The sequence below is a fragment of the Dama dama genome, chromosome 18 (assembly GCF_033118175.1).
Source record: "Dama dama isolate Ldn47 chromosome 18, ASM3311817v1, whole genome shotgun sequence".
NCBI lineage: Eukaryota > Metazoa > Chordata > Mammalia > Artiodactyla > Cervidae > Dama > Dama dama.
In genome coordinates, this window is record NC_083698.1 from 31,095,812 (window position 1) to 31,111,006 (window position 15,195).

Here is a 15,195-nt window from a genome sequence, read left to right on the forward strand (position 1 = left end):
GCAACAGTTAGAACTGGACATGGAACAACAGACTGGTTCCAAATAGGAAAAGGAGTACGTCCATGCTGTGTATTGTCACCCTGCTTATTTAACTTCTATGCAGAGTACATCATGAGAAATGCTGGGCTGGATGAAGCACAAGCTGGAATCAAGATTGCCGGGAGAAATATCAATAACCTCAGATACTCAGATGATACCATCCTTATGGCAGAAAGTGAAGAGGAGCTAAAGAGCCTCTTGATGGAAGTGAAAGAAGAGAGTGAAAAAGTTGGCTTAAAACAACATTCAGAAAACTAAGATCATGGCATCTGGTCCCATCACTTCACGGCAAGTAGATGGAGAAACAATGGAAACAATGAAAGACTTTATTTTTCGGGGGTTCCAAAATCACTGCAGATGGTGACTACAGCCATGAAATTAAAAGACGCTTGCTCCTTGGAAGAAAAACTATGACCAACCTAGACAGCATATTAAAAAGCAGAGACATTACTTTGCCAATAAAGTTACATCTAGTCAAAGCTATGGTTTTTCCAGTATTCATGTATGGAAGTGAGAGTTGGACTATAAAGAATGCTGAGAACTGAAGAATTGGTGCTTTTGAAATGTGGTGTGGCAGAAGGCTCTTGAGAGCCGCTTGAACTGCAAGGAGATCCAACCAGTCCATCCTAAAGGAAATCAGTCCTGAATATTCATTGGAAGGACTGATGTTGAAGCTGAAACTCCAATCCTTTGGCCACCTGATGTGAAGAACTGACTCATTTGAAAAGACCCTGATGCTGGGAAAGATTGAAGGAGGGAAGAAAAGGGGACAACAGGTTGTGACGGTTGGATGGCATCACTGACTCAATAGACATGAGTTTGAGTAAACTCCAGGAGTTGGTGATGGACAGGGAAGCCTGGGGTGCTGCAGTCCATGGGGTCACAAAGAGTCGGACATGACTTAGCGACTGAACTGAACTGAATAATTTTAATAGTAATTTTACATTTGCAGTAAATATATGTGCTCATGATAATAAATCCACAGAGACAATGAACATAAATGTTTCACAGCAACTTTTTTCAAGATATCTCTCCAGACACAAAATAAAGATAAATGTACTTAATTTTACCCAGATGGTCTCATGCTATACACAGTCAATATGTATTTTCACTACCTGTCACTATTTGTGTTTGTTTACTACATTTTCTTCCTTCTAAAAGCTTTGTATTTTTATGCAGTCAAATTTATATGTTTTTATTTTTATGTTTTTTGTGTGTTTTCATGCTTAGAAAAACTTATTTATGCTTCGATTATAAAAATGATTAACATTTTGTAACGTGTTTTTCCTTTTTGTTTTTTGCATTTGTATATTTGATACTTACACACCTTATCTTGATGTAAGAAATAATTGATGAAAAAGCCTAACTTGTCCAAGTGACTGACGCTTTAACACTGGTATTAATTAATGCATTCCTTCCCGTGGACATGAAATTCTACCTTTATTAGGCTCTAAATATTTACATATATTTGAGTCTATTGCTGGATTTTCTATTCTGATCCAGAGATTTATCATTTGTAAGCTAGTGGTACCAAAATCTGATAAGTATTGAATGAAGCCTTATAATTTTTTTTTAAAACTATCTAGTAGGGCTTGTGTGTTAGTCACTCAGTTGTGTCTGTCTTTGCGACCCCATGAACTGTAGCCCGCCAGGCTTCTCTGTCCATGGAATTCTCTAGGCAAGAATGTTGGAGTGGGTTGCTATTCCCTTCTCCAAGGCATCTTCCTGACCTAAGGATCAAACCCAGGTCTCCCACATTGCAGGCGGGTTCTTTACCTTCTGAGCCACCAGGGAAGTAGGGCTTATCTCCTAATTAAACTCTTTCAGAAAGTTCTTAAGTAACTTTAGAGTGTCTATTCTTCACATTAGAATCATTTTGACACATTCTTCCCCAGAAAAAGCTATGGAGATTCTGATGAAAATGCACTGCATTAATAGATTAGGTTAAAAATATAAACATCTCTGCAATATTTGCAATGTTCTAAGACCATGGTATGTGTCTTAAATTCCTTGCATATTCTTTTATTTCACTCGGTGGAGTTTTTGTTATAAAGTTCCAGTGATAGTATGACTAGGCTTTTTACTTTCATTACATGTCTAACTATTAATGGTTATAATTTTTCATAGTAAATATACTTCCTTTTGCACAGTCATCTTTTTAAGTGTGTTTATTGTTATTAATGGGCTTCCCAGGTGGTGTAGTGGTAAAGAGTCCGCTTGCCAAAGCAGGAGACATAAGAGATGTGGGTTTGATCCCTGGGTCAGGAAGATCTCCTGAAGGAGGGCATGGCAACCTACTCCAGTATTCTTGCCCAGAGAATCCCGTGGACAGAGGAGCCTGGAGGGCTACAGCCCATGCAGTCGCAAAGAGTTGGACAAGACTGAAGTGACTTAGCGCACACACACACATTGTTATTAATATATTTTCAGTCGATTTTCTTAGTTTTCAAGTAAACAATTATATCACTTGAGTTTACTCCTGTAGCGCTTATAATATTGACAGACATTTGGTAAGTATGCAATGAGCATTAGACATAATTATTATGATTATTATTATTTATATTGGTTATTAGAATGATTAAATTGTCCATGACGAAGTAAACAAGTTTACATTTGCGGGTCTTGGCATAATTGTTCTAAATTTCACATGTAAATCATATAAGCATGCAAATGTAGCCTAGATCACCAGGTAAAGCAACAGTAACAAGGGAAGACTTGCTTTATCAGATAATAAAATCTATTGTAAAGTATATAAAAACATACTATAGGACAGTAAGATACTAGCTCAAAAACAGAAAGATTAATAATGAAGTTAGTAAAGTAACACACAAATCTCTTTAACATCAAGAATTCATTTTTATAGCTATAACTGGGTGACTGACAATTCTACAAAACAATTTTCTGTAAGTTATCTTAGCCAACTTATTCAAATGTAAAGTTTTTCAAAATAATCATCTTGTGGATATTTGGCAAAAGTTAAACATCAGTGAGAAATGGGTTACTCTCAAACTTCCAAAAAGGATTTTAAGCCATGATGTCAAGTATATATATATATATTGCTTTAATTCTTTCTGCAGATAGAGTAAATGAGACTGCTTAAGCTTAAAACAATTTTCAAGAAAATTCTCCTAGAGAGATTCTCAAAGTCAAGAGAATTAAAATACATCTGGCATCACTTGACTATGCCCATAGTTGAATTTTGCATATACATGTTTAAAATATATCAAAAAGACCATGATAGTAATGACTGCCCCCTTGAATTTTCAGGGTCAAATCAATCATTTTGTTAAGGAACTGAGGTTTGGCTGCTTACCACTCAAAAACCAATACTCAAGAGAAAAGTGTTGGTTAGAAAAGAAATTTTCTTTATACCCTGGCAACCTGGGGAGAAGGTAGACTTGTGTCCAAAAACCAACTGAAGATCCAGCTCAACAATAAAAGTGTTTTAAAAGAGAATCATTTGGGGAGGGGTTCAAAGTCTTCATTATTCTCCACTCTATACAGACTTTCTTCTGAATGGTTGGTGGTGAAGTAACAGGGTGAAGTTCTAAGAATCTTGTGCTTAGCATGAAGTAATCTTCCTCCACTTGAGTGGGGGCCTTAGTTCCTGCAGAAAAGTTCAAAGGTATTGTTAATATCCTTTGAGGAGGAACCAGGACCCTGCTTTATTGCTGTACTATTGTTTCTTGAGGGTTCCTCCTTTGTTTCTGCCTTCCCTGCTGCTGCTATGTAGTCATTAAGTCACGTCCAGCTCTATGTGACCCCATAAACTGTAGCCTGCCAGACTCTCCGTCCATGGGATTCTTCAGGCGAGAATATTGAAGTGGGTCGCCGTCTCCTTCTCCAGGGATCTTCCTCACCCAGTAATGAACCTCAGTCTTCTGCTTAGTTGGTCAGATTCTTTACCACTAAGCCACCATTCCCTCCCTTCCCCTATTATCAACTCTTTGAATCTGCCCTTTGGAACTCAGGGAATGTCAAGAAGGCTGAATAAAGCCTATATCCTACAAACAGGAAACAGGAGGCACAGAAAGACCCCAAGACCCCAGACTCCTGCTCAATTTTAATTCAGGGAACTGGGCAACCATGGCTCTGATAGCTTCCTGCCAAATAGGGCATAGGGCTGCGTCAGTTTGGAGAATAGACACTGAACTGGACGTATTTCTGAGTTCCAAGTCCTAGATCTGAGTCTTGTAAGATTAAAATCTCAATCCTTTGATCTGTCATTTTGATGTAACAGACCCAGTTAGAAGTAGTTGGAGGAGTGACAACTGGAATTTTAATAGACAAAATAAAATCTCATTTCTTTTCAGAAAAGTAGGCCTGAAACCCTATCTGGACCTGGCACTTTGAGAAGACATGTAGCCTGGTAGCCAGTTTAGTTTTATCAAGTTTGCAGTTATTAGCTGCCTGCAGACATTGTTTTGAGAATGTCTAGTGGCATCCAAATCTGAGTCAACTCAGAAAGCTCAAGTTCTTAGCAATACAAGGACTAGTCCGAAATTATACCCATAGCATCACCTAGTTATTTCCTTGGATGTCTGAATCATAGCTATTCAATCTTTTTTTTTTTTTTTTTTACTTTTAATTGTAATATTCTCCTTAATAGCCAAAGTAGTCACGTTAATAATGATGTTAGTATTTCTCTAGGTATGAGAAGACGCAAGAATTGGGGCTCATAAAATCTCCACCTGAAAATATCTAACTATCTGAAAGCCTGTTCTGCCAGTTTTTCCCAGAGCACACAGTGCCTCGCTCCTGATCTCCGCCTTGCACTCCTTTCGGGGGTGTTGAAGGTCAATAGCAGCAGTGGCCATGATTTAATATTTGTAGAGGTAGGTTGTAAGTACCAGTTTCTAGTTGGCAGAGTCCCCTCATGGTCATAACTTGATTGTTATGGGGGTCATTTCATGACCATTTAGAGGGTATTTTAAACTTAAATTATCATAGCCTGGTGTTTCCTATATAAATCCATCCCATACTTGTGGGAGATTTCCTTTTAATAGACTAGAGGATTTGGCTGAGACTTAGCTCATCATTCTGAATGAATCTGAGTGACCCGGAAAAAAAATTTAAACCTATGGCCAGAGTCAGAGCAGGCATTATTAACTGGCCAGGTGAGGTGATTCTATCTAGTAACATCGATAGTGACCTGAACATGACTATAATTTTCCTTTTAAAGTAAATTTGCTCACGTCCAACCAATTAGAGCCTTGGAGTAGAGAAATTCACCAAGGTAACCCAGAGCTAGACACAGGTAATTGGCCACAAACCCAACAATTGGATTGATTTCTAAAACTAACACAGGATCGTGTCTATAATAGAAAAACATTTGGTTTATACGTAAAGGTCCAAGAAGCTAAGAAAGCATTATAAATGATCATATGAATCAGGTCCAGCATCTTGGGCAAATTGTCTACTTCTGATGTCATCTTCCTCTCGTCCTAGTATAGTACAGTTTCCTCTGCTTGACCACCTTTTTAAGATAAATTCAGGTCAGCAGTCCTCTCTATAGACTAGTCCAGTGTAGGGGCCTTTGGAAGTGGGAATTAATCTACGAGCCATTTCCCCTTTAATTTCACTGTGCATGAGCTAGCTAAGAGTACCTGATAAAAAGGTTCTTCCATCCATGTTGGAGACAGTCCCTTATGTCATTTTCCAGTTCTGGTTGCAGGTCGTGAGGCACCTGATCTTCGTTCAAAGATGGATTACTGAGATCAGCTTTAGAAACAAACTTAGGGTGTCTTCGAATAATTTAATTAAATTTTACATTACTATACCCTAACAGCAAAGAACTATCCAGGAAATGAGTCTTAGTAAATACAGGCCTTCATTAACAAACTGGGATTTAGTGTTCATTGAAACATCATTTTCTTCCTAAAATCACCCTCATTTTAACCAAATATAACCAAATTAAGACTAGTTTGTTTATGAAATAGATCTGGTCTCAATAAACTTGGACTGATGATTTATGGAACCATAATTGATCACAGACTTTTTGCTTTGTTGAAACTTCTATAGAGTCTCAAACTGAACTTTAAAAAAAAATTCATTTATTTTAATTGGAGGCTAATTACTTTACAATATCGTGGTGGTTTTTGACATACATCAACATGAATCAGCCATGGGTGTACATGTATCCCCCCATCCTGAAACCCCCTCATACCTCCTTCCCCACCACATCCCTCTCGGTTGTCCCAGAGCATCAGCTTTGAGTGCCCTACTTCACGCATTGAACTTACACTGGTCGTCAGTTTTACATATGGTAATATACATGTTTCAAAGCTATCGTGAAAAATCATCTCACCCTTGCCTTCTCCCACATAGTCCAAAAGTCTGTTCTTTACATCTGTGTTTCTTTTGCTGTTTTGCATATAGGGTCGTCATTACCATCTTTCTAAACTCCATATATACACATTAATATACTGTGTTGGTGTTTCTCTTTCTGACTTACATCACTCTGTATAATAGGCTCCAGTTTCATCCACCTCATTAGAACTGACTCAAATGCATTCGTTTTTATAGCTTAGCAATATTCCATTGTGTATATGTACCACAACTTCCTTATCCATTCTCCAGACTGAACGTTTAAAATAAAATATTTCATAGCTAAGAAAGTCATGCCAAAGGCTCATCATAGATTTTGCCCAATAAATCTAGGTGAATTTCCTAGCTTCTTAGGGTCTCAAAAATTCCTTGAGATTTCTGTACCTGTTAATGAGATAATCTTCCTAATTTATCTGATAAAGTTATTGGAAACCTAAGAGTTTCCAATTTTTGGAGGGGTCATATACAGAGAAAAGATAAATATTTCAATTTGTCTATATAGTATAATTTGACCATATTACTGTCATAATTAGTTTGAAGGGAAGGTTTTCCATACTCCTGGAAAACACACTTTCAAACTAGTAATTTTTTCAGATAGAAACCATAGAAGTTATAAGCATATTAACTAGTTAATTCAGTCCTTTTGTTAACCTTTTTGAAGTCATCAATTTTCCCATTAGAATACCAGGACATATCAGAACTTTAGGAACTCCATGTAATTTCTAGGACATCTATATTAGTAACACTTACCGTAAAATATAACCTAAAAGGATGTATTACTCATTGATAATATAATATTTCCCACATAATTTTATATACCAAATGAACCTACTTAGTTTAGTATCTTTCTTTGGAATGTTTCAGGGGCCCTTTGTAGCATCCCAAAGTTAGTTGAAGTCAAAAGAGCTTTAATAGAATTTTATTTAGGAAATTTTGTCCAAAAAATCAAAAGGATCTAGAACACTTAGATTTAGCCAATACTAGCGGGTGTATCCAGAGAAGGCAATGGTACCCCACTCCAGTACTCTTGCTTGGAGAATCCCAAGGACGGCAGAGCTTGGTGGGCTGCCACCTATGGGGTCTCACAGAGTCGGACACGACTGAAGCGACTTAGAAGCAGAAGAAGTGGGTGTATCATTTAACTTGCTGATATTTTATAATGGGTGTATATACCGAAGCCCAAGGTCTAGTGAAAGTTGATTCTACCATCTTGGACCTAGTTGGTTCTAAGCAGTTTTCCTATGGCTGAGTCATTTCTAACAAAATCCATTTACCCAATTAATTGCAATCTAATTTTAGAAAATCCTGATCATGCATAACTGACACCTTTCAGTACTTTTTCATTTCTTACACCTTCTTTTACTGAAAACACTTCCCTTAAAACTTTTTTCCCATGGAATTCCTTTTCTTGTTGACAAATTTGTACAGATAGAATACAGTCTCATTTGACCTCTAGTAATCCTAGGTACAACAGAAGTATTATACTTATTGATGGTTCTGAAGACACGTCTATATTACCAGATATCAATTTAATACTGAATATTTCCTGTTCGTGTGAACAATTCCAGCTTAATCTGGAATTGTTTCATTTGTAAGCACTTACTTTTCCTTAAGCCAGTTAAATAGAACTCATTTACAAATTAATCTCAACAGTACTATCCAGAGACAAAGACACATACCAAGACACACACATATCCAGACAGACACAACATGAGATCTAGTTTCATTTTCTAAACTTAGTCATTAATCAGATATTGCAATATAAAATTCACTCGTTTATAAAGAAAATTTGAAATAAATAAAAAATTTAAAGGCATCTTCCTGTTTTCCCCTCCATCTCAGGAGTTAGAGATGGTCTAGATAAGTGTTCCTGAGAGCCCTGGTTTCAAGGCACAGGGAGAGAAAATCAACAAGTTCTACTTGATTTTCTGACCTCAGTGTCAAAATTCCAATAAGATGTTTGATCAAGTTTGCTTTTACTAACTGTATATGCAAAAAGAACCAGTTTGAGAACTGATTTTTAAGACTTTTACCTAAACCAACTTTCTCTGAGGTCTAAACAAAATGGTGACCACACAAAGCAAAATGGCCATCACAAATCACAACACAAATCACAGAGTATAAAACACATACATAGACCCAGACATCCTAATTAGACACTCCCTTAAATAAAAGATTACAGTCTCTCAGAAAACCTCCTATTGAGACACAGAAGTTCAGATCCGAGTACTAATAGAGTAAATGAAAATATCTCAGTGTTCAAAATTTTCAAAGGGAAGAAAAGAGACCAGGTGGAAAGAAGAGGGGGAAGGAGGCGGGAGAGAGGGGTAAAAAAGGTGGCCTTACAGACTTCTCTTGCCATCTGCAGATACCCAGGCATTACAGGACTTTACCCTGGGCCTCCAAGGAAGGGAGGACTGGAACTTGGCCCTACCAGAAACAGACCAGACCAGAACAGAACCAGAGTCCAAATCAGAAACCAGACCAAAACAGAACCAGAATTCAAATTCTTGGCCAAGCCAAGGTGATATTCCTCCAACTCTCAGCTCAGGCTGAGGTCCTTTGACTAGATTCTTGTGCCCAGGACTGGAGGATTAGAAAAAAAGGGTAGGATAGGAAGGGTTAAGAAGGGAAAAGAGAGAGGGAAGGGGAGAGAGGTCCATAAAGTCTCTTGTTCCTTATGCAGTCAGGGCACTCTGGCCAGTTGTCTGTGTTGGGAGGAGATCAGGGACTAAAGGGTCCCGGTTGTGGCCGCTGGGTCTGTTCCATCGGTGGGCAAACTGGACCCTGAGTACCCCGAGTGGTCAGGATGTCAGTCACAGTGAAGAAGAATCCCACCAGAGTCGCCATTTGTTGCAGGAAGGGGGAGCCCTTCCAGAGCCCAAGAGTGGGCTCTTGTGTAACACTCGGAAATGAATTGTCCAAGGAAACACACGTGCTGACAAAGCAAGAGACTTCATTGGGAAGAAGCATCTGGGTAAAGAGCAGCAGGGCAGGGGAACCCAGGAGAACTGCCCTGCCACATGCTCACGTCTCGGGTTTTATGGTAATGGGATTAGTTTCTGGGTTGTCTTTGGCCAGTCATTCTGACTCAGAGTCCTTCCTGGCGGCACACGCATTGGCTCAGTCAAAAAGATGGATGCCAGAGAGAAGGATTCTAGGAGATGGTCAGAAGCATGGTGTCTCCTTTTGACCTTTCCTGAACTCTTCTGATTGATGGTGGCTTATTAGTTCCGTGTTTCTTACTAGGATTTCCTGTCATAAAACAACTCATGCAGATAGTTACTATGGTGCCTGGCCAAGGTGGGTCGTTTCAGTCAGTAGGCTTCCCCTAACAGTTGCAGCAAGAGGGGGCTACTCTCTAGTTGCAGTGCATGGGCTTCTCATCGTGGTGGCTTTTCTTGTGGCTGAGCACGGGCGCCAGGCTCACGGGCTTCAATAGTTGCAGCCATGGGCTCAGTGGTTGCAGCTCATGGGCACTAGAGCACAGGCTCAATAGCTGTGGCACACGGGCTTAGTTGGTCCACGGCATGTGGGATCTTCCTGGATCAGGGATCAAACCCTGCTCTCGGCAGGGTCCTTCATGTATTAATATTATGTGACTTGTGAAAATGACATAATTTCTAAATACTTCTATTCTCTGATTTCTAAACATGGGATGATGATGACAGCACTTTTTTCATAGGGTTTGGGGGAAGATTAAGTGAAAAACAAGAGAAGCTCATAAAATAGGGTGTGGTGTATAGTAATTGTTCAACAAGTGTAAGCTACTATTATTAATAGTTCTTCGGTGTAGGTACCAGAACATCAAACCTGAATTCAGCCAGTTTCTCCAAATTTCTGTTACATGGCTTGGCAAGAGTTTTATAAATTTGACTTTAACATTGAGTTTTTTTTTCAACACAGAATTGTATCAGTTCCATATTGAACAGAATATCTATCTTTCTTTATCAGACAAATTCATTACCTGAATTGTCCATAATATAACAATCTGTGCTAAATTTAACTATAAAAATGTTATTGTATGGCAAGATTATATTTATTCACTAATTGTGAATTTCTTCACACCAAGGACAAATTTTTATTCCTTGTTTGTTATCTGCCACAGAAGCTGTGCCACATAGCACAATGCCTTGCACATAACATACAATTAAATATTTAAACAGAAAATGACATTATCATACAAATTCTTCATTCTAAATGACAATTCCTTGTAATCGGACAAAACTCTATAGAAGTCAAAAACTAAAAGCCCAAGTTTTATTTTCAATAGTTTGTAAAACACAAAAGTGTCACACTTACAGAAATACATCATGCTACTTATAGAATAATAGAACATATATATTTGTAAATTTTGGAAATAATAATTCACATTTTCTTTACCCAGATATTCAGGGCTTTTCATTATGTGTAAGCAGTATTATATAATTGTAATCGTATGGTAAAAACAATCCTGTATCCTGTGTTTTTACTTATTTACATGATAAACTCTTGCTATATTACTCCACAGTCCTCTTACTTATGAAAGTAGTCACAAATCATAATTTACTTTTGTTTCTGTACTGTTGGATAATTATTTCCCAGTGTATCATTTGTATTTCAAACAACATTGTAATAATCAATTCTGTCATAAAGCTTTTAGTATTTAGAATTATTTTTCTAAAACCAGTTTCCAGGAGTATACATTGTTATTGTTCAGTTGCTGAGTTGTGTCTGATTTTTTGCAACGCCATGGACTGTAGCATGCCAGGCTCCTCTGTCCGTGGGATTCTGGAGAATGCTGGAGTGGATTGCCATTTCCTTGTCCAGGGGATCTTCCCGGACCAGAGATTGAACCCACATCTCCTGCATTGGCAGGCAGATTCTTTACCACCGAGCTATCAGAGAAGTCATATATATGTATGTGTGCGCGTGTGTTAAGTTTCTTCAGTCGTGTCCAGCTCTGTGTGACCATATAGACTGTAGCCCACCAGGGTCCTCTGTCAATGGGATTCTCCAGGCAAGAATACTGGAATGGATTGCCATGCCCTCCTTCAGGTGATCTTCCTGACCCAGGGATCAAACCCACATCTTTTACATCTCCCACATTGGCAGGAGGGCTCTTTACCACTAGTGCCACCTGGGAAGCCTGAATACATGAGTGTGTGTGTGTGTGTGTGTGTGTGTGTCTATGTGTGTGTGTGTCTGTGTGTGTGTCTGTGTGTGTGTGCACACTTATCTTGAGAAAAGATCTACACTTTTGGCTGGGATTTTCCTTCTTACTCTACAACATGCTTAGGACAGTGATAATCTTCACTGTAGTATGTAAAAGCATTGTCTTCCACCAAATTTTAAGTGAAAATTATGGGCTTAAGAAATGTCTGAATGTTGAGGGGGAAAAAAAAGAAAAGATCTTAATATTATGCAGCCATGCTTTCCCATTCCATAATTTTATTCATTCTTCCAATTATCCCCATTTCCCTGGATACTTCCTTTGCTTCCTTTAAAGGAAATTACATAAATTCTGAAATCCTGAGATTCTGAAATGGGATTAACAGATACAAACTACTATACTCATACCGGTCAGAATGGCCATCATCAAAAAATTACAAATAATAAATGCTGGAGAGGGTGTGGAGAAAAGGGAACCCTCTTGCACTGTTGGTGGGAATGTAAATTCATACAGCCATTATGGAGAAGAGTATGGAGATTCCTTGAAAAACTAGGAATAAAACTACCACATGCCCCAGTAGTCCCGCTACTGGCCATATGCCCTGAGAAAACTGTCATTGAAAGACCCCAATGTTCATTGCAGCACTATTTACAATAGCTAGGACATGAGAGCAACCTAGATGTCCATCGACAGATGAGTAGATAAGGAAGTTGTGGTACATACACAGTATGGAATATTACTCAGCCATAAAAAGGAGCATATTTGAGTCAGTCCTAGTGAGGTAGATGAACCTAAAGCCTGTTACACAGAGTGAGGTAAGTCAGATAGAGAAAAACAAATATCATATATTAACACACATATATGGAATCTAGATAAATGGTGGGCTTCCCAGTTGGCTCAGTGATAAAGAATCCACCTGCCAATGCAGGAGATGTGGGTTCAATCCCTGGGTTAGGAAGATCCCCTGGAGATGGAAATAGCAACCCATTCCAGTCTTCTTGCCTGTGAAATGCCATGGACAGATGAACCTGGCAGGCTATAGTCCATGGGGTCACAAAAAGTCGGGCATGACTCAGCAACTAAATGGCAACAGCAAGGGAAATTGTACTGGTGAGCCCATTCGCAGGGCAGGAAGAGAGACACAGACGTAGAGAACAGACTTGGGGACACAACTGGGGAAGGAGAGGGTGGGATGGACCGAGAGAGGAGCTTTGGAACATACACATTACCGTGTTTAAAACAGGTAGCTAATGGGAAGTTACTGTATGACGCATGGAGCTCAAACCTGGTGCTCTGACAGCCTAGAGGGGTGGGATAGGAGAGGGGGTCATAGGAGGGAGGGGACATATGTATACTTATGGCTGATTCGTGTTATTGTTTGGCAGAAACCAATACAACAATGTAAAGCAATTATCCTCTAGGGAAAAATAAATTTTAAAAAAACAGGTAAACAACAAGGTTCTACTGCATAGTATAGGGAACTATATTCAATATCCTTTAATAAAGCATAATGGAAGTGGAAAAAAATCAAGGAACACATGGAGTTATACAATCCAGACACGTAAACTCAGCTTCCTGCTATTACTCCCAAGCTCATAGCAGTTATGAATACTAAAAAACTCTTACACACATTCCACCCATTGAGCCCATGACAACACCTTTCTGGATTTAATTACCAATCTTTCCATGTCTCAAGGCTATGCAGAGAGCTATTTCATTCAGAAACTAGCTCTGAAAACTGCCTATTAAATCGTTCAAACATACTCGAGTAGTTTTAACAGGCCTGAATTTACTTATAAGAAACTGTTGAAAATATATAACAATTGTTGATGCAGGTTGGTTTTACATTTTCATGAATTTGAATTGCTTTCCTTGGCACACAGATGGAGACTATTTTAAGTACCCTTTCAACAACAAAACATGCACCTCAAATAGTCATCCTCTCTAATACAGCTCTCTAATAATAGCATTAATCTATGTGATTTTTTGGGTGGAAAAGGTCAAATTTGGATATATAAGCTCTCCAAAAAAAAAAAAAAAAAAGGATGTCTTTAAGGAGCACAACAGATGCCTGAGAAAAGATCTCAGTTCTGCTTTTTAAACACTCTGTCATTTTGAACCTGAGGAAACATAGAGAAGTGATTAAAGATGTGGGTTCCAAAGTTCAAATTGTTATATGGGATCTTGAATGCAAATTTCTGTCCTATTGGTCACTGACTGGGTGTTCTTTTATAGCTTTTTTAAACATCACTGAGTCTTAGTTTTCTTTAAAAATAAATATAATGATAGCCCTAATTGTGTCAGCATTGTGTAAAAACATCTGATTTACAGCTTAGTAAATATTAGTTATTATTTTTACCTTCTTTCCTCTGATACATTAGGAGCTCTTTTGAGGGCAAAGGTTAACTCATTTCTCTTTACACCTAGAGGTTCAGTACAATCACTCAATAAATATTTGTTAAGTTTTGTTGTTATGGGATTCTTAGGTCTGAGAGATCCATCTGGAGCACTGCTATAAAAAATATTGTAAATAATGTATTTCTTGTGGCACCAGATTACCAGGGTAAAGCAGGTAGTGACAAAGAGCAGAAAATCCTTTCCAATACTAGTCACAAATCTTGAACATTTAACAGTCTCCAGAAATTTCCCAGTCTTTCTCTTCAGTAAAGGTGATTTCCTCTATGTGTAACTAGACATTTTTTTTTTTGGGGGCACACCACATGGCTCGTGGGATCTTAATTCCCTGACCAAGGATTGAACTCAGGCCACAGCAGTGAAAGTGCTGAGTCATAAGCACTGGACCATCAGGGAATTCCCCTTTTATAACATTTTTATATACAAAAAGGCGTAAATCAAAAATTATTCTTTTGTGAATAATTATTTTATTTGTTTATAAGTAAATGAATACACTATGTCCTGATTTTTATTTGCAATGTACACAAAACTGAAAATCAAATCTATTGATTTCGATATATAGTTCAAAGAATTTTAGACATGCCCTAAGCATTTAAAAAAAATATTAGTGCCCTATTTTCTTCATAAAGGCGTCTCCGATGACTTGGTGGGTAAAATGTCTGTCTGCAATGTAGGGGACACAGGAGACTCGAGTTCAATCCCTGGGTTGGGAAGATCCCCTGGAGGAGGAAATGGCAATCCACTCCAGTATTCTTTCCTGGGAAATCCCATGGACAGGGAAGCCTGGTGGGTTACATTTCATGGGGTCACAAAGAGTCAGACACGACTGGGCACACTAGCACACATGTCTTTTCCTTCATAGTCTCAGAAAGACGGGAATCTTTTAGCTTCACTGAGTCTTAGTCTCCTCATCTTTAAAGGAATCTAAGAATGTTAAATGAATGTAGAGATGTTAATCAGCTAAGATCTTTCAAACTTGTTCTACAAATGTGGAATGATGATGCAAAACGAGGAAGGCCCAGTATAAAGAGAGAAAAAGCAACGGGATGAACAACAATATTAATTTAGCCATTCCTTCATTCAGTAGATATTTACCGTGTTCACTATCCTTCCTTTGTTGGGAAACAGAAGAACAAAGCAGAAGTGGGCTGCCCTTACAGAGTTTATATCTCAATGGGAAAGACACATTTTGTAATGAGCAAAAATTGCGATTGTGATGCTTAACAGGAAAGAAAAGTGCAATATACTCTGTGAACTACTAT